At 37.5% G+C, this 19,397-nt stretch overlaps 1 long non-coding RNA gene across 1 annotated transcript; it reads right to left on the reverse strand.

The window, feature by feature from the left end:
• Positions 1-6,895: 6,895 nt before the first annotated feature.
• LOC141504097 (uncharacterized) lies at positions 6,896-16,383 on the reverse strand. The gene is made up of 3 exons (XR_012473206.1): positions 16,249-16,383; positions 13,420-13,601; positions 6,896-6,990 (listed from the first exon to the last, which is right to left on the reverse strand). It is a non-coding gene; the product is annotated as an uncharacterized LOC141504097 (long non-coding RNA).
• Between the last annotated feature and the right edge of the window lie 3,014 nt (positions 16,384-19,397).

The raw sequence follows: 19,397 nt of genomic DNA on the forward strand, positions 1-19,397 counted from the left end.
TCTCTTGGTAACTGCAGGCAGCTGATGGGGGGCTCTGAACAATAGCAATTATGGACCCTATTGTAAGGTAACTTATTGATGAATAAGATGTATTTATCATTTATGTGATATTCTTTTGTAACTGCAAAGAGATTATATTTGCAATATTTAGCTATCTCTTGTGAATACGTTATTTAAATACTGTATTGTTAAAGCCTGGGGTTGATGTGTGATTGCTTTGAAGGGTTAATAAGGGAAATATGAAAAAGTCCGACCCCTCCTGGGATAGATCTGTGGCTTCATGAATAATGTAATAATGGAAGGATTGCTTTGTGCAGTCTAGTAATTTATGTGTTACTCTGTTACTCTTATTGCTGTTCTGTTATAATGAAATTAGTGCCACATGTTGGAAATTGAAAGCTACCTAAGATGTTCTAATGGTTTTAAAGAAGTCTGAAAAGTAATTTGTACATCAGGGGTCACTGAATAGAGCACCTGTCCTGGAGTCAGGAGTACCTGAGTTCAGATTAGGCCTCAGACACTTAATGATGAGCTAGCTGTGTGACCTTGGGCAAGTCACTTAATCCAACTGCCTTGCCAAAACAAAAATAACCATTTGAATGCTGAGGATGGCTAGTAGATAAACAAAGTTTATGTATAGAAGTTTCTAACTATATATGTGAATTGGGAATATTTTGGATATATACATATATATATATATGTATATATATACATATATATATATATTCCAAAGCAAAAGCACTATGTAATATGAGAAAGATAAACAAGATCATTTGATATTTCTCCATGCAATCTCCTGGACAAAGGAGGCATTTATTTGTTGTAAGATACAACAGGCTAGAAGGAGGTTTCTCTAGCTAAGGGGAATCTGAAATACCATCTTTATATACAGATAGAGTAGATATGATTTCAGACAAAGGGATGTCTCTAGTAAGAGGTAGGAGAGAGGCCTGTAGGACCAGTCATAGTTAGAATACCTGGTTTTAGGCAAAGACCCAGGAAGGATAATCAAGGTAGGGGCTTCATTAATTGGGGTTCCATTAAGATTATAATTGGAATTTAGTGAATTGCATTCACTGGCAGCTCTAACTAGGTAAAACAACCATTTTAGATCACAGGACTTTTAATTTTCTCTTATGTCAGATACCAGGATGGTCAACAAATAGAAATGCTACTGGGTCAATGTCATGTTCTTGAAGCCAAGGAAGCCAATGGGCCAAGTATATCAGGTGACAGAGATGGACAGCTGAAGGGGCGGCTTCTCAGTATGGCTGAGGTTGGACCCCTTTGACTTGATTTCCCCAAAATGACATTTGGATAATATCGCACCTAGAAGAATAAATCTGGCCTAAGACATTTGACTACCCATATGACCTCTGCCTGGACCCTGACATTCAAATACTTATATCTATAAAGGAATTTTCCTTTAATGTCCTGGATCTTTATAGTTAGTTACTAAGCAAACCAGAAAAAAGAAGTTTTAGGTGAATTGGATCTAATAGCCAGAGATGGGTTAGGTATCTGGCTCTGACACCTGCTATCAGCTACATGTAAGATAGGAGTTAAGTTCCCTTCATTTTATTTAGAGGGGATATTTAGGTAAGAATGGGAAATTCTTAGGATAATTATAATTTCAAGGTCTAGTTTAAGGAAGGAATGTGAGTTAGATAAGTACATCAAGGAAAAGGAAAATATGGGAATATTTGGGGGAAAATTCACTTTGGTTAAGGATGTTTGAGTCATTATTGTAAGGAGAGCAAATTGTTTTATTTTAAACCAGATGCTGGTACTCTTAGAACCAAGATGACTGTTGAATGCTACAAGCTTGAGTCAATGTGATCATTCTCATTGGGAGTTTGCTCATGTAGTAAAACATTAATGGAAGTTTGTGTTAAAAGTGAAGTCTACTGCCTATACCCATTTGTCCAAAGGGTTGATCAGAGAGTTGTTATCTGGACTTAAGGGCCTACTTCCTGAGCACAGGATGGGAGTTGGGGTTATGGAACCCCAATTTATGTCCTGATTTGGTTCTAAGCTGCAGTAGAAAAATTACCAGTTAGACAGCCAGGGCCTTGACTTGCTGGCTGAGTAAGCCATGCAAACAAATCTGTTGATTAGAGAAGGCGGAGTTTGTGGTAAGTTGAATCTATCAAGATACATGTCAATAGGTACATAGTAAAAGACATCAGAAAGTTGACATGTGCTCCTGCACAAACCTGGAAGATAGGACAGGTCCATGTCTCTGATAGTGAGGAAGTAAAAATCTCAATAGAAGAAAAGTCAGTAATGTCAGTAACAAGAGTTGTGATTTAAGAAATAACTAATAAGGTGTGGAACCCAAATTCTTATTGAAAAAAAGAAAAGGGGTAAATTGTGAGGAAAATGGGGGTGTTTGGGTTCCACAAGAATGTGAAGAGAAAAGACTCTGCCTATTGTTGCCTTCTGGGCAGGTGACCTCAATCTGATCAAAAACTGATGAGAGTTTCCTACCTGCTTTTAACTTAACCTAGACTCTTGCCCTTCTCCTTTGCCCATACTTAAGGAGCTGTAGCTGTTCTTGCTCATTAGTATAATGAGCAGGGTGGGGAAATGTATAGGAACCAATGTATCCATTAGATTTGCAACCCCAGCCTATGATTGGCATGAAGGGGCAGGAAGGAGACTGAGATCATTGATTTTAGTGATTAGAAGTTCATTGGCAACTCTAGAAAGAGAGATATCATTTGAATAATGATACTGGGAACCAGACTGCAGAGAGTTTTGTGGCAACACCAATTGTCGATGACCATCTCTAGTCCTTAAAAAAGCCAGGAAGAGGCTGGAAGATGAAGGATAACACATCATAGGGATGAAGGGAGCCAGTTTATTTTTTCAACTACATCAAATCATTTTTTTTTTTATCTCATTCTCCTTGACTTTTTTGCAACCTAATACAACAAATCATCCCCATTTCATTCCACTTTCTGCCCTTGCTTCTATGTTTTGGAGAAACTCCTCTTGCCTGGTACTTTTCATTATGTGTCCAAAACTAGTTTTCTTTCCCCTGATGCTCCCATGTTCTTCCTTTTCTATTACTATCCAGGCACAACTCTCCCAATCATCCAGGCTCATAGCTTAGGTGTCACACACACTTCATATCTCTCATGCATTTCCTCCTCCATTCCATCTGTTACAGGGTCCTATTGTTTCCACTTTAGTAACATCTCTCAAACACATTCTATTTTTTGGTCCAAGGCTCAACCTCACACTTGAGACATTACAAGCACTGTCTGGTTGGCTTCATTCCCTCAAGTCTCTCCAATCATCCTACCAGCCACCAAATTCAATTTCCGAAAGCTCATGTCTGACCATGTTGCTTTCTCTTGAACTCTCTTCATGACTCCCTAGAACCAGTCAAAGATAAAATCCTCAACTAGATTCTTCAGATCCATCATCTGTTCTTCTCCCTTTCCTGTCTTGTTTCACCTGGCTCCTTCTCCACATAAACTAGAAACCAGTAGAAAAGAGGCCTCCTTTCTCTTCCATGAAAAGGAAACCCTATTTTCCAATAGCATGGGATTACATTGGTGACTTTCCTGCCTAGAATACTCACCCTGGCTTCTCTCAAGAACAAGTTCAAGCCCCATCTCCTTTCATAAGACTCTTGCAGACCTTTAATCTTCCTTATTTTACCTAACTCTGGCTTATTCTGAATAAAGCAGGTTTTACATAATTGTGTCCTAATTATCTTTCCCATGAGCCTGTGAACTTCTTGAGAGCAGAGAGTGTCTCCTGAGTTTCCCTATGTCCCCGGTACTTGGGAAAGAGCCTAGCATATTGTAAGCATTTAATGAATGCTTGGTGATTTAAGGTAGGTCTAAGAAAGGGTTCAGATTAGATGCCTCTACCCTCTCTAGATAGTTGGAGGACAGTTCCATGCCCCAAAATGGTCAACAAATACTTCTAATGTGATCACTAAAGTGTCACTAGAAGGGTACTGAAAGTCCAAGCCCCTCATTTAACAAAGGAGGAAACTGAGGCTCAGAGAGTCAGTGACTTGCTCAGCATCTCACTGCTAAAAAGGGACAGAAAATTGTAATTAGTTTCATACAGTTTCTGGGTTTGTCTGGCAGGTAAATTTCCAAGCATTTTCTGTTATCTACAGTTAAATAAAATGTATAAATACAGTAATTTTGGACTGCTATATTTTATAAAAGCAATTATCTCTATTAATATTCTCACTTATTATCCATATTCAAAGAAACATAAGCAATAAGCCATTGCTCCCAAATTTAAAACAGAATCTTTAACTGATTCTTAACCAGTTTACATATACTTCTGTAGATGTTCTAAATTTCAAATCTAACAAACAACATACACAAAGGGAATATTTAGATATTATTGCAGAAATGGAGAAAGAAAATAAGGAAATTTTTAAAAAATATTTTAAGTATATTTTAAAATACAAAACAACTGTTACAAAATCATACCAAATGTTATACCAAACCACAGATCAGCATCAGCCCATGTGGCCATTTCCATAGACATGGAAGGTGATCTATGAACCTGGCAGCATCTCTTACCTATGGACCATTTCTTTTTTGTTTTGTTTTTTTTTTTGTAAGGCAAATGGGGTTAAGTGGCTTGCCCAAGGCCACACAGCTAGGTAATTATTAAGTGTCTGAGGCCTAGATTTGAACCCAGGTACTTCTGACTCCATGGCCGGTGCTCTATCCACTGTGCCACCTAGCCACCACCAAATAAAATATTTATATAATAAAGAGCTGTTGTGAATTTTTTTGCACTTGTGGGATGTCTACCAATTTTCGAGATCTCTTCAAGATACAGACCCAGCAGTGGTATGGCTGTATCAAAAGGTATGCAAAGTTTTATTGCCCCTTAGGCATTATTCCAAACTGCTGTCCAGAAAGATTGGATCAGTTCACAATTCCATCAAAAATGCATTGGGTTCAAATACCTGGGTTCAAATCCGGTCTCAGGCACTTAATAATTACCTAGCTGTGTGGCCTTGGGCAAGCCACTTAACCCCATTTGCTTTGCAAAAACCTAAAAAAATAAAATAAAAAATAAAAATGCATTATTGTCTCACTTTTCTCACATCCCCTGCAACATTGATCATTTTGCTTTCTTGTCATACTGCCCCATCTGATAGGTGTGAAGTGGTACTTCAGAGAGCTTTTAATTTGCATTTCTCTAATCAGTAACCTTTTCTAAAATGGGAATATTTAAGTATTCAATGTACTCTTCTTTTAACCTGAGCATTTTTTGTAAACATTCATTTTCTTTAGGATTTTCAAACTTATAGGCATATAGTTGAACAAAATAGTTCTGAATTAATAGGTTAATTACTTCCTCATTGGTGTTGAATTCACCTTTCATTTTAAATACTCATTTTCTTTTACTGGTTAATAATTTGCTTTTCATCTTTTTTTTAAATCTAACTAAACTTAATCTATTTTATTATTTTTTATACTCATGTTTATTAATTCAATAGTTTTTTCTTTTAATTTTATTAATTTCATCTTTAATTTTCAGAATTTCTAATTTGTTATTTAATTGGAGGTTTTTAATTTGTTCATTATCTAACTTATTTAATTTCATTCCCAGTTCATTGATTTCCCCTTTCTCTATCTTATTTATGTAAGCATTTAGAAATATAGTATTTCCCCTAATAACTGCTTTGGCTATCTCCCATAAGTTTTCACATGTTGTCTGATTATTGTCATTCTCTTGGATGAAATTATTAATCCCTTCTGATTTCTTGTTTGAGCCACTTATACTCTAAATGTATGTTATTTAGTTTCCAGTTTAGTATCTCCAGGTCTATCTCTCCATGGCCTTTGGGCTTGCATGTGATTTTTTACTGCATCATGGTCTGAAAAGGGTTCATTCAATATTTCTGTCTTTCTGCATTTGATTATGGGGTTTTCATGCCCTAATACATGGACAATGGTTGTGTAGGTGTCATGTGTGCTGCAGAAAAAAGGTGTATTCCTTTCTATTCTTCAATTTTCTCTAGAGTTCAGTCAAATTTAAGTTTTCTAACATTCTATTAATCTCTTTAGAGGCAGCTAGGTGGCATAGTGGATAAAGCACCGGCCTTGGAGTCAGGAGTACCTGGGTTAAAATCCAGTCTCAGACACTTAATAATTACCTAGCTGTGTGGCCTTGGGCAAGCCACTTAACCCCATTTGCCTTGCAAAAAAAAAAAAAACTCTTTAAATTCCTTCTTGTTTATTTTATGGCTAGATTTATCTAATTCTGAGAGAGGGAGGTAGAGATCCCCAGCCAGTAGAGTTTTGCTGTCTATGTCTTCCTGTACTTCAATTAGCTTCTCCTCTAAGAATTTGGATGTTGTACTGCTTTGTGTGAACATGCTTAGTATTGAAATTACTTCATTGGGGTGGCTAGGTGACCACCGGCCCTGGAGTCAGGAGTACCTGGGTTCAAATCCAGTCTCAGACACTTAATAATTACCTAGCTATGTGGCCTTGGGCAAGCCACTTAACCCCATTTGCCTTGCAAAAAACCCCTAAAAAAGAAGATAGACTGAAATTACTTCATTGTCTCTGGTACCTTTTAGGATGATACAGTTTTCTTCCTTATCCCTTTTAATGAGATCTACTTTGTCTGACATAAGGATTGCTATCCTTATTTTTTCAACTTCATGCGAAGCACAATATATTCTGTTCCAGCCTTTTACCTTTTCTCTCTATTTAGCTCTCTGCTATAAATGTGATTCTTGTATGCAGCATATCGTAGGATTTTGATTTTTAATACAATCTACAATCCCTTTCCATTTTATAGGATAGTTCATCCTATTCACATTGATAGTTATAATCAATATAATTATACATAATAATAATAATAATAATAATAACTTTATTACCCTTCATGCTATCTCATCTCCACATGTATTTTCCTCCCTTCAACTTCAAAATCTGGTAAGAGGTTCAATTCATGTTGGTTCTTCTTTCTGGAGACTTGGTCCTACATTAACAAACCCAAAGTCAAGTCATAGTCTGAGGAAATGAGCAAACAACAGAAGAATAAAAGTGACCATAAACAGTTACTATGGTCATAAGAAAAAACAAAATATATGCTCAGAGGAAATTAACAAAGTCAAAGCTTCTACATCCAAAATTTCAAAGGAAAAATATCAGTTGGTCTCAATTAATAAAAGAGTTCAAAAAAGATTTTGAAAATCAAGTAAGGGAGATGTCAGACTGGGTGAAATGGAAAATGAAGTAAAAAAGCCAATAAAGAGAAGAATGAAAAAAAGAAAAGAAAAAAGGAAAAAAAGAAAAAAACAGAATTGACCAAATGGAAAAGGAAATAGAAAAGTTTACTGAAGAATACTATTCCTTAAAATATAAAAGTGAGCAAAGGGAAGCTGATGGCTTTGTGAGCAATCATGAAATAATAAAACCAACCCAAAAGAAAAAGAAAAACTAGAAGAAAATGTGCAGTTTCTCACTAGATAAACAAGCAATCTGGCAAATACATCCAGGAGAAATAGGCAAGGAAAATGGCCCTGATAATACCGAGTTAGAGAGTTAAATAGAAATTGAAAGAATGCACAGATCACCTCCTGAAAGAGATTCCAAAATTAAAACTGCCAGGAATATTATAGCCAAATTTTAGAGATCTCAGATCAAGGAGAAAATAGAGCAAGCAGCCAGAAAGAAACAACTCAATTATTGTGCAACCACAATCAGGATTATAGAAGATTTAGCCACTTCCACAATAAGGAATTGTAGGGCATGGAATATGATGTTCCAGAAGGCAAAAGAGCCTGTATACAATCCAGAATCACCTAACCAGAAAAATTAACATACCTTTTCAAGGGAAAAGATGAACATTCAAAGAAATAGGGGGCTTCCAGATTTTCCTGATGAAAAGGCCAGAGATAAATAGAAAATTTGCTCTTCAAATATAAGACTAAAGAGAAACTTAGGAAAGGGAAATCAGAAGGGACTTAATGATATTGAACTGCTTATATTCCTGCATGGGAAGATGATATGATCACTGATATGATCACTCATATGAATTTTCTCATTTATTAAGGCAGTTAGAAGAAGCATATACAATCAAGGCACAGGTGGAAGATGAATATGAAGGGGTAATATATTAAAAAGATGGAGTTAAAAGGTGGAGAGGAATGTATTGGGAGAAAGGGAAATGGATAGAATGGGTTAAGTTATTTCACATAAAAGAGGCAAGAAGAAGCTTTTGAAGTAGAGTAGGGGGAGTGAGGGAGGTGAGTGAGCCTTACTCTCATCAAAATCAGCTTAGAGAGGGAGTAACATACCCACACACACATATACACATATGTGATATAGAAATTCTATCTGAGGAAAAACTTGGAGGGCAAGGAGACGGGAGAAAGGGGTAGAGGAGGTGTAAGAAGAGAGAGAAGACTGTAGGGGGTAGCAGTCAGATGCAAAACTCTTTCACGGAGGCACAAGATGAAAGGAGAGAATAGAATAAATGGGAGTAGGGGGAACAAGATGGAGGGAAATACAAGAAATTGAACCAAGTTTATCTTACAAAGACCTCATTTCTCAAACACTGAGTCAAATTTTAAAAAATCAAGAGCCATTCTCCAAATGATAAATAATCAAAGGATATGAAGTTTTCAAATGAAGTTATCCATGGTCATGATTTTGATGACATACTATTCCTCAATAAGAAATGATGCACAGGATGCTCTCTGTAAAACCAGGAATGAATTACAGAGTACGTGCAATGGGAAATGTACTTTATACAAAGTAACAGGAATGTTGTAAAATGATCACTTCTGAATGACTTAACTTTTCTGAACAATGCTAGGACCCAAAACAACTCTGATGGACTTATGATAATAATATCCATCTTCAAAGACAAACATTTTGTGTCCCATTAGACTGAAGTATACTTTTTTTTAATCTTTCTTTTGGTAGGGTGAGGGATATGTTTACTTGTATAACAAGACTATTACAATAATGTTTTGCATGTCTACACATTTTTAACCTTTATCAAATAATTTTCCTTCTTTGTGAGGAGGACTGGGGTATGAAGAAGGGAGAGAATTTATAACTCAAGGTTTTAAAGCAGAATGTTAAAACTTGTTTTTAAATGTACTTGGGGGGGGGGGGGGCTAGGTGGCACAATGGATAGAGCACTGGCCTTGGAGTCAGGAGTAGCTGGGTTCAAATCCAACCTCAGACACTTAATAATTACCTAGCCATGTGGCCTTGGGCAAGCCACTTAACCTCATTTGCCTTGCAAAATCTAAAAAAAAAAAAATTAAATGTACCTGGGGGAAAATAAAAATAAAGTAAAAAAGAGAACTGGAAAAAAAAATCATCCTATGAGTTATGATTATAGCCCAAGTATATCCTTGAAAAAAAATGCACTGAAAATAGTTTTGATGTCATGATGAACTAATACAAATCTTATAGACGCAAAGCCAAATTTTGCATAAAAGAAATGATTTCATTACAAGGACACACTTTAAAATCCTTTTAATATAAATTAAATAATATTTAAACATTAATGCTTCCTTTTAATATTAAAAATATTAAACTGTAATATAATTTAATTATACATTATAATTATACATTAAATCATAAATTTAATGTGTCAATAAATGTTAAAAAATTAACTCTAGACAGATACCTGAGATTATACCTGACCAAAAATCCAGGAACAATGTGAAAAAAATTACAAAATATTTTTTATACATATAAAATCAGATTTAAATAATTGAAGCAATATTAATAGTCAATGGATAGACAGGGCCAATATAAAAAATGAATTAAAGAAATCATAACAAAATTTATTTCAAAAAATAAAAAGTCAAGAATATCATTTGCCAAGATAAGAACAAAATAGACACACAACCTAGATATTAAGAAAAAATTTACAAGAAGATCTAAAAAACATGAATCATTTCTTATCAGACTATTGGAGAGAGAACAATTTATTAATAAACAAGAGATGAGAAGAAAGTTAGGTACAAAGTGGATAATTTCAATTATATTATATAATTATATTATATAATTTTATATATAAAAAATGTAAACAAGATCAAAAGGGGAAATACTTTAAAATTGTTTCTCAGAGAAAGGTCTCATAACTAAAATATATACAAAACCTTTCAAATCTATAAGAATAATAAGTCTTTCTCCAATTGAAAAATAGTCTAAGGATATGAACAGGGAGTTTTACAATGAAGTCATTAAGAAAAATGCTGTACATCACTAATAATTAGAGAAATGCAAATTAAAACAACCTTGAGATATCGTTGAATATCTTTCAGAATTTGGAAGGAATATCAAAAAATCGGGTTAGGAATTCATTATTGGAGGAATTGGGAACTGATCCAACCATTTTAAAAGAGAATCTGAAATTATGCCCAAAGGCTAATGAAACTGGCAATAGGAAGCAGCAATACCTCTACTGGTATTTCTATTTCCAGAGATGATTAGGGAAGGCAAAGAACCCACATGTTCTCAAATATTCATAACAGCTCTCTTTCTGATATAAAGAACTGGAATTTGGAGAATGTCCATCAATTGGGGAATGGCTGAACAAGTTGTGGGATAAGATTACAATGGAATAGGGGCGGCTAGGTGGCGTAGTGGATAAAGCACCGGCCCTGGAGTCAGCAGTACCTGGGTTCAAATCTGGTCTCAGACACTTAATAATTACCTAGCTGTGTGGCCTTGGGCAAGCCACTTAACCCCGTTTGCCTTGCAAAAAAAAAAAAAACCTAAAAAAAAAAAGATTGCAAGGGAATACAACTGTGCTATGAGAAATGATGAGCACAATAATTTTAGAAAAAGATGGAAAGATTTGAATCAAAGAATGAAGAGTGAAATGTGAAGAACCAGGAGAACATTGTACACAGTAAAAACAATATTGTTTGAGGAATGACTGAAGGGGAAAAACTATTATTAACATTCAAATTAAGGATAAAGACAATTTCTCCATCCACAGAAAGAACTAATCAATAGAAGAATTCATGGGATGATATTACATATACATTTCTATTTGTGCTTAGTGACAGACTTCTCAGAAGTGGAGAGGGGGATGAAAGGGGAAGAAAAAAGAGAAGGGGAAAGAAATTTAAATGGTAAAACTTTACATAGTATATTTGATGCTTTATGTGCAATCAGCATTTTTATTACATTATGTAATGGAAATAGTTGTTTTGTTTCATATATAAGAAATAAATGAGAAACTATTCTTTAGTTATGTGGGAAATATCTTTTTCACAGACACTTGTACAAAATTTTTCCCAGACATCATTTTTTCTTCTATTGGTTAATGTGTCCAACAACCATCTAATTTAAGATAATCAAAATAAGTCATTTCATGTATTAGAATACTCCCTATTCCCTTGATCATCAACTACCACTTCTGCTAATCTGTTTATGGGATCATGTTCTGGGGTTGACATCCTGCAGTCATTTTGCCTTCTCTTAGATGTTGATCTATGGCTGGTTTCTGCCATATTGTGCTGCTCCAACTTTCCCATAAGTTTTAGTCAAATCAAAACATGGATTTGGGGGTTTATCTGACACTGTGTAACTATTGTCATTAACTAGACTGAGATGAGTATCTGGTCTGGTCCATTGATCCATCATTCGACTACTTAGCAGATGGCTTTGATGATTGCTACTTTGGCATACAGTTTGAGATCTATCTGGTGGATTCTGATAATTCTGGCAAGAAGACCAAATCAGCTGTTCTTTGGAAGGTCTCTGGCAGACAGTGGGTGACGTATAAAAAGTCCAGGTCATCTTTCTAGTCTCTTTACACCTTCTTCCCTTTACTTCCTCCCTGAGTCAGCAACCCTGGTCTTTTAACCAATCTTTCATGAAGATCTGTTATCTCCTGATCAGTGACTTTCCAGCGACTGTTTCTCCAGGTGGGAATGTTCTTCTCCTCCCCTAGACTTCCTTCAAAGTATCTACAAAAATCTTTCTTTCTAAGCACAGGATTTCTCAAGTCCCTCAAACTCTAAGAGCCTTCCCTCCGTACTGGAGAGAGTATTGATCTTTCATAAATCATCCCATTACCTCAAAGGTCACTGGGTGTGCCCATATCTGTGGGGGTCCAGCCTCCACGGGGTCCTTGGAACCTCACAGGAGGGATAGAGTCAGCAAAATGAGTTGAGTCAACAAGTGGGTAAAGGCAGGAGCAGGTTGACTGACTGTCAGCTGCTTGGATTTATTTTTATAGTCTTAGAATCATATGAAACAAGCAAACTAAAATCATTTCCTTGGTTACAAAAGTATCCAATTTTCATCATTAATCACATAGTTCATATGGTTACAAGTTTGATCATGTAGTGGTTACAAGTGTGATTATCAATCATGTAGTTAATTTTCTTGTCCCTGCTCAGACCGTGATGACCTCAACCTGCCTGTTGCCTAGTTTGCTGCTGCATAGTAAAGTTATTAATTAAACAGAACTTTCCTTATAATCTTTCATATAATTTGTTTAATGGAATGCTTTATGTTTTTGTGCTGCATATGTAACGTTTTTCAATACGCTCCCTCAACAACCTATAGTGAGGGCAGTTATGTTTGTCCGCCTGTCCGTTGACTCCTTCAATAACCAATTTTCCTTTTAGCCCTTGTTGGTAGACACTATGGTTTCTATGACTTTTTATTCTTTGCCAATAAACTAAGGCTGTTAGAGTTCACATATTGGTTACCCATACTAACTATTCTCTCACCATCTTTATCATGTATTCCTGTGTATGATAAGGGGGGCAAAACTGTTAATTTCCCTGGAATTCTATCTGACCCATCTTGTATCTGGTTTCCCTGTATATATTCTGACATCTCCCTGGAACTCCCAGTGCTATGTCTTCCAAAGATTTCATAATGCTGAAGCCTTTTGTATGTCTCAGGGGGAGGCAGTCCTGTTAAATTTGGACAGAGTTCACAATCTGTTTTATTCAAGGAATTTCTCTGAAATCCTTCCTTTATAGTCATTCCACTATTAGGATGAGTAAGTTTTGCAATCAATAATAGACCTATAAATATGGGTATGCATGGAATCCCTATATATATTGAAGAAGGAAATGTTGTTCCATCAGGCAGTGTGACTGCCCTGAGTCTTCTTGCCACGACTGTGTCAAACAGCTTAGAGACCCTGGCTCCCAACACATATCCTGAAGGGGGGTTTCATCTTTGTGAAGGTCCTGGCATAACTGACAGGGACCTCCTTTTAGCTCCTGGCCCTGTCCTGAAATGGAGGCCTCACCCTTCTCTTACTGGACAAGTTTAGAGGTGCCTTCTTAGATCCTATCTTCTGATCTTCAATAGGTATAAAAATCTCAATGGACTCCATCTGTGGCTTAGTTCTCTCTAGTCAGACCCCATTACCCATGATGTTGATCAGTGGATGGATTGTACTTACCTGTGTTAGAGGGCTAGGACTCCCAGGGTCCATTCCCTCTGGTTCTGGTCTCCCTGCATGGGCCAGACCAGGGTCCTCTACAGACTGAGTTGAGGAGGGAGAAGGATCCCAGACGGGATGATGTCTCTCTTTTTTTCCCTAGGCAAGAGGCTGACCCATAGGGAAAAAGAGGGGAGAGACTCCTAGGGAAAGAGGAAGACAAGGTAGGGTGAAGTTTGGAAAGCAGTTGGTCCCACCCTCTTATTTCTTCCCTTCTATCTCTCTCCTCTTCACCAAGACCCTAGAGAGAGCCAGGAGACCTTAAAGGTTGTGACCTCCCAGATGGGATCAGGTCAGAGCCTCAGTGGCACCTGATCAGAGCTCTCCTTTCCAATGGTTCTCTGCCCTCCTTGTATTCTCTCTCCTCATATATTTGTAAAAATGAAATTTCTAAAATCTTTAAATTCTGATCAAAACTTGGTTTCTCAGTCTCTAACTAAGACTGATAAATTCACAACTCCACCAGCAATGCATTAATGTCCCAATCCTTTCACAGCCTCTCCAACACTGATCATCTTCCCTTTTTCTCAACTGGACTAATCTAATAGGTGTGAGATGATACCTCATTGTTTTAATTTGCACTTCTCTAATCAATAGTGATTTGGAGTATTTTTTCATATGCTTATATATAGCTTTTTTATTTCTTCATTTGAAAACTGTTCATATCCTTTGACCATTTATCAATTGGGGAATTACTTGTGACCTTATAATTTTGATGCAATTCTCTATATATTTTAGAAATGAGACCTTTATCAGAACTCCTGGTTGTGAAGATTGTTTCCCAGCTTTCTACTTTTTTCTAATTTTGGAAGTATTGATTTTATTAGTGCAAAAAAAAGTAATTTATTTGGGTAGAACTGTCATTTTTATTACATTAGCTCAACCTAACCATGAGCATTTGACATTTTCCAATTATTTAGAACTGACTCTATTTGTGTGAGGAGAGCTTTATAATATTCATAACTTCTGGGTTTGTCTTGGGAGGTAGATTCCCAAATATTTGTTATCTACAGTTATTTTAAAATGGAATTTCTCTTTCTACCTCTTGCTCCTAGGCTTTGTTGTTCATATATAGAAATGCTGATGATTTATGTGGGTTTATTTTTATATCCTACTACTTTGCTGAATTTGTTAATTGTTTCAAGTTTTTTAGATGATTTTTTTGTGTTCTCTAGGTATACCATATATCATCTGCAAAGAGTGAAAGTTTTGCTTCCTCATTGCCTATTCTGATCCCTTCAATTTATTTTTCTGCTCTTATTGGTACTGCCAGCATTTCTAATACTATATTGAATAATAATGATGATAATGGGCATCCTTGTTTCACCCCTGAATTTACTGGGAATTTTATTCCCATAAAATATAATATTTGTTCAGGATTTTAGATAGATACTATTTATTATTTTAAGGAAAACTCCATTTATTCCTAAACTTTATAGTGGTTTTTAATAGGAATAGACATTTTATTTTATCAGAGGCTTTTTCAGCATTTGCTGAAATAGTCATATGGTTTCTGTTGGTTTTACTATTGATATGTCTATTATGTTGAGTGTTGAACTCATGTTGAACCATCCCTGCCTGCCTGGTATAAATCCAGCCTGATCATGGCATAGTATCCTAGTAATAACTTGCATCAATATTCATTAGGGAGATTGTTCTATAATTTTTCTTTGTCTGTTTTGGTTCTTCCTGGTTTAGGTATGAGCACAATGTTGGTGTCATAAAAAGGAGTTTGGTAGAATTCCTTCCTCTCCTACTTTTAAAAAATAGTTTATGTAGAATAGGCATTGATTGTTCCTTAAATATTTAGTAGAATTCACTTGTAAATCCATCTGGATCTGGAGACTTCTTCTTAGGGAAGTTATTGATGGTTTCTTCAATTTCTTCGTCTGAAATGGGGTTTTTTTTTAAGTAATTCATTTCCTCCTCTGTTAATCTGGACAGTTTGTATTTTTTGTAAATATTCATCCATTTCACTCAAGTTGTCCAATTTAATGCCATACAGTTTGGCAAAATAGCTCCAAATTATCTCTTTAATTTCCTCCTCATTGGTGCTTAGTTCACCCTTTTCATTTTTTTATACTGGTTATTTGATTATCTCTCTCTTTTTTTAAATCAGATTAACCAGAGGTTTGTCTATTTTATTGGCTTTTTCATAAAACCAACCCTTAGATTTATGAGATCAATGGTTTTTTTGCTCTCTATTTTTATTAATCTCTCCTTTGATTTTCACAATTTCTAGTTTGTTATTTAATTGGGGATGTTTAATTTGTTCTTTTTTCTAGCTTTTTTAGTTGCATCCCCAATTCATTGATCTCTTTCTCTATTTTATTCAAATAGGCAGTTAGAGATATAAAGTTTCCCCTCAAAACTACCTTGGCTGCATCCCATAAATTTTGGTATGATGTCTCATTATTATCATTTTCTTGGATATAATTTTGACTATTTCTATTATTTGCTGTTTGATCCACCCATTATTTAAGATAAAGTTATTTAATTTCCAAAAAGTTCTTGGTTTAGCTTTCCCCAACCCTTTATTGCATGTCATTTTTATTGCATCATGATCTGAGAAGTGTGTATTTATTGTTTCTGCCTTTCTGCATTTGATTTCAAGGTTTTTGTGCCCTAGTACATGGTCAATTTTGGTGAAGGTGCCATGTACTGCTGAGAAAAAAAGTATATTCTTTTCTGTCCCCATTAAGTTTTCTCCAGAGGTCTATCATATATAAATTTCTAAGATTTCATTCACCATCTTAACTTTCTTCTTGTGTATTTTGTTGCTAGATTTACCTGGTTCTGAGAGAGGGAGGTTGAGGTCTCCAGTTATTAAAATGTTGCTGTATTTCTCCTTGTAATTCACTCATCTTTTCCTCTATGAATCTGGAAGCTATCCTATTAAGGGCATACATGTTGAGTAATGATATAGCTTCATTTCCAATGGAGCCTATAAAGATGTAGTTTCCTTCCTTATCCCTTTTAATGAGATTGGTTTTTGCTTTTACTTTGAAATTAGAATCACTACCCGCCTTTTTTTACTTCAGCTGAAGCATAATATATTTTATTCCAACCTTTTACTTTTACCCTGTGTGTATCTCTCTGCTTCAGATGTGTTTCTTATAAACAACATATTGTAGGGCTCTGGTTTTTAATCCATTCTGCTATCCATTTGTTTTACAGGACAGTTCATCCCATTCACATTTACAGTTAAGGTTACAAATTCTGTATTTCCCCTCCATGCTATCTTTTTCCATTTATATTTATCTCTTTCCTTTTCTCTTATTCCTCCTCATCAAAATTTTACTACTTTTCCCCTTTGATTTTTTAAAAATTTAAATTAGTTTATTTTCACTTATACCTTCCCTTCCCTTTTATCAGTCCCTTCTCTTATCTTCCCCTTTCCCAGCCCTCCCCCGCTTCCCTGTAGATTAAGTTCGATTTCTAAACCCAAGTGGGAATGTATCTTATTTCCTCACTGGGCTAAATCCATTGAATAGAATTTACACAGCATTCAGATTCTCCCTTCTTTCCCAAAGCGCAATAAAGCTGTTCATACCCTTCCACCCAGTAATTCCAATTGTACGTCCAGAAGAAATTGTAAAAAAAATGGAAAAACTCCTACATGTTCCAAAATATTCACAGCAGCTCTTTTTTTTTTGTAGTGGCAAAAAAATGGAAATTGAGGGCATGCCCATCCACTGGAGAATGGCCAAGCAAGTTATAGTACATGAACACTATGGAATATCATTGTTCTATAAGAAACAATAAATAGTCTGGCTCCAGAGAAGCATGGAATGACTTTCGGGATCTGATGCTGAGTGAAGGGGGCAGATCCAAGAGAACGCTGTCCACATCGACATGAGGAGATGAACAATTTTGATAGAATCAGCCCCTCTGGACAGTCAGGGAGCTAGGGCAACTGCATTTGACAGATTGTGGACTCTGTTATCCCGGGCCAAAACAAAACAAAATGCACAGGAAAAAAAATCCCTCCTGAATCTGATGAACCCTTATAAAAATGATCTCTTATGTATCACTTTCCCTTAATCCTAATTCCTCACACCAAAAACTACTAGTTTGTAAATATGTTTAACAAAATATGTAGGTAAAAGGCTAATCTGATTGTTCCCAACTGAGGGGAGGGGGTGGGAAACTTTGTAACTTGGAAATATTCGTGTCCCCAAAAAAGCCGGGGAAGTAGGTCTGTGTCTCTGCAGACATAAATCTGAAGCCTGCCGGTCTCGGGGAAAGAGCCTGGGCCCCTCTGGGTACATCTGCAAGCTTGACTTTCCCAGTTCAGTCAACAATGAGACAAAGACCCTCCAGAGAGGGCAGGAGCCTGGCCCTGTACGCGGACACAGACACACACACACACACAGACACACACACCACACACACAGACGCACAGACACAGACACATACACACACACACAGATGCACAGACACAGACACATACACACACACACAGATGCACAGACACAGACACACACACATACACACACACAGATGCACAGACACACACACACAGACGCACAGACAGACACACAAACACAGACACACAAACACAGACACACACACAGACACACACACAGACGCACAGACACACACACACGCACAGACACACACAGACACACAGACGCACAGACACACACACACACACACACACACACACACACACACACACACACTCACTCTCCCTTTCTTCCTTTCTCTGTCTCCCCATTCAGGAGGAGGAAGGCTGGGGGTGGGGAGGGTTCAGGGATGGATCTCCCAGGAAGGACCAGAGGAGGCCTGAGGCTAGGAGGAGGTCCGGGCGAATGGGGGGGGGGGGGGGGTGGCAGGACAGTAAGAGCAGAGGGAGGGTCTGGGAGGCCAAGGGCACTGGAAGCCCAGGAGGACAGGGAGTGCGGGAAGTAGGGATGCCTGTGTCCTGAGGTCTAACTAGCAACTGGGGAGGGCTCCTGGGACCCCATGGTGCGCTGGAGGAGAGGAAGCCCTAAGGGAGCCTTCGGGGCGCAGGTGTGAAGGTAGGGCAAGGGAATGGCTGGCAAGCAGCTGGGAGCAGGAAGGCAGCACACCTGGGTCCCTATGCGCAAGGGCTGGAGTTTGGGAAGGGGGAACCGACGGGTAAATGTGAAGGAGGGATGCCGGAAAAGCAGGAAATGTTTGGAATCTGGGAAAGAGTTGGGGGGGGCGGGTGTTGGGGGCGGGGGGAAGAGGCTTGGTGGTCACTCAGAAGGGAAACATAATCCCCTTATAAAGGAATGTTACAGAACTCGGCCCCTCATTGTTTAAGAGTTCATGGGAGGGAGGACAGAAGGGATAAAATAATCCCATTATAAAGGAATGTTACAGAACTCGGCCCCTCATTGTTTAAGAGTTCATGGGAGGGAGGACAGAAGGGATAAAATAATCCCATTATAAAGGAATGTTACAGAACTCGGCCCCTCATTGTTTAAGAGTTCATGGGAGGGAGGACAGGGGGGATAAAAGTGTCTGCTGAGAGGTGGGGGGGAGCGGGAATGTGATCACAGAAGAATAAAGACTGATTACCCACCTCAGGCGCTCTGTCTGGTTCTTCCCCCATCAAAGAGTGGGGGCCGGGGGTACCCCGAAGACTCACCACGCGTTGGACTGGTGAGTAAGAGGACGGACTAGCATAAAGAAGCCGGCGTTGTAAATAAAAACCCGGCAAGTGGTGCCGAAACCCGGGACCTGATTTTGCTAGGGAACGTCTGAATCCGCTGGTCGGATTCTCCAGACAGCCTCGGTCGTTTCTGACCGGGAGGAAGGAGAGGGCGTTTACTCTCAGATATTGCCTGAAGGACATACCCCTATTGTGTTGACTATGCTTTCTTTCTCTCCCCTTTCTCCTTCTGCTCTAATCACGCTCCTTGCCATGCTGGCCTGTCTGATTGTGCCCTGCTTCCTCCTTCTCTTTT

This window comes from Macrotis lagotis, unplaced genomic scaffold, assembly GCF_037893015.1.
Source record: "Macrotis lagotis isolate mMagLag1 unplaced genomic scaffold, bilby.v1.9.chrom.fasta BILBYCTG106, whole genome shotgun sequence".
NCBI lineage: Eukaryota > Metazoa > Chordata > Mammalia > Peramelemorphia > Peramelidae > Macrotis > Macrotis lagotis.